Raw genomic sequence first — 1,905 nt, 5'->3', positions numbered from 1 at the left:
CACAACAGTAGTACATGAAGAGCCGACCAGCTTCGCCGTTTCAGAGATTTTCGTCCTGAGGCTCACGGCCATAACAATCTGACAACTGTCAAAGTCGTTTATAACAGTGGATTTCTGCAGTTGCCCGCACGTTCACCGGTTCTGACGTCCCCGGATTTCTTTCTGTGGGGAAAGTTGAAGGATATTTGCTATAGTGATCCACCGACAACGCCTAACAACATGCGTGAGCGCATTGTCAATGCATATGCGAACATTACGGAAGGCGAACTACTCGCTGTTGAGAGGAATGTCGTTACACGTATTGCCAAATGCATTGAGGTTAACGGACATCATTTTGAGCATTTATTGCATTAATGTGGTATTTACAGGTAATCATCCTGCAACAGCATGCGTTCTCAGAAATGATATGTTCACAAGGGAACATGTATCACATAGGAACAACCGAAATAAAATGTTCTATATTTTAATTTAAAAAACCAGCCCGTTACCAACCGTTAGTCTAAAATCGGGAGCTATATGTTTGTGACTATTACAGCGCCATCTATCACAAAGCGAAAAAAGTGGTCCAACTAAAACATTCATATATATTTACGTACTACACTATTATGTAATAAAAAATTGGGGTTCCTATTTTTAAAAAAACCAGTTGATATCCGTTAGAGCTATGGCAGCGCTATCTAGCGGGCCAACCATACCGCGGTTAAAGGCGCTGCAGTCCGGAACCGCAAGACCGCTACGGTCGCAGGTTCGAATCCTGCCTCGGGCATGGATGATTGTGATGTCCTTAGGTTAGTTGGGTTTAACTAGTTCTAAGTTCTAGGGGACTAATGACCTCAGCAGTTGTGTCCCATAGTGCTCAGAGCCATTTGAACGAACCATACCGCCATCTGGTTTCCCCCTTCAAGCTAGACAAGTTCCGTTCTTTTTAGTTTTTTCGTTTGACGTTTATTTCGTGCGATATTTGGCCCGGTCACTATCAATGGACCACCCTGTATATCGATCGAGACGGTGTTCATACTCTTCTAATTGTGAGAAAATTACATTATTTATTCATATGAATGGTATGTGTTTCTTCTTCCAGCAATCTCCGAACATATGTTTACAAGAATTCTCGAATAGCAGTATAGTGCGAAATTTTTGCTTTTCGATGGAGAAAAATAGCAGTGTGATGCTGAATAGCGAAGTTGTTACTTCAGGCGCTACGAGACTAAGTAACTGCTGTTAGAGACTGTATTGTTAACGTTAAATTAAAACAGAGTATATGGTACAATAACAGATCAGTGCCAAGATTTGTAACTATCTTTGTGCTAAGTTTAACGGAGTAGCGTGAAAATTGTATGCTACATATTCGTAGAGTCGTTTTACTAGCCACAAGTTTGGGCGAGGTCACTTAGTTGCCTATCGTCAGTTGTTCACTGTCTGCTGTAGGTTCTTCCTTGCAAATGGGATGACATGTCGGGCTATTGATTGTTGAAAGAAACGGAATGGTGAGCTGATAAAAGAATTTAATTAAAGGTTAATAGACTGACTATTACAGCTTTGCTCCTCACTTGCAGCACATTTGACTTGCCGAATGTCCTCCACATAACTACTACAATTACATTACATTCATATTTACGTCATCCACACAACTCAGATCCGTGACGCATGTATTTGTCACCATTGTCTCCTAATAACTGACTTTTTAGGCTTACATTGTGACCATCATTACTTTCTGCTCCGAGAACCTTCCAACCGTTGTCAAGAGCAATCACTGACAGGATTTTGAATGTGAAAGCGATCTATTTATTCTCTGAGGCAAGGAGAGCATGCGAAACCATCATCTAGAATTGAGATCTGTGGTTTTGGCGATCAGATCATCGCGTTCGTCATCCGGTGAGCTCCGCGAGCAGTACTGTCAGTCTA

The sequence above is a fragment of the Schistocerca cancellata genome, chromosome 1 (assembly GCF_023864275.1).
Source record: "Schistocerca cancellata isolate TAMUIC-IGC-003103 chromosome 1, iqSchCanc2.1, whole genome shotgun sequence".
NCBI classification, from domain to species: domain Eukaryota; kingdom Metazoa; phylum Arthropoda; class Insecta; order Orthoptera; family Acrididae; genus Schistocerca; species Schistocerca cancellata.
Note: the sequence above shows the minus strand (reverse complement) of the source record.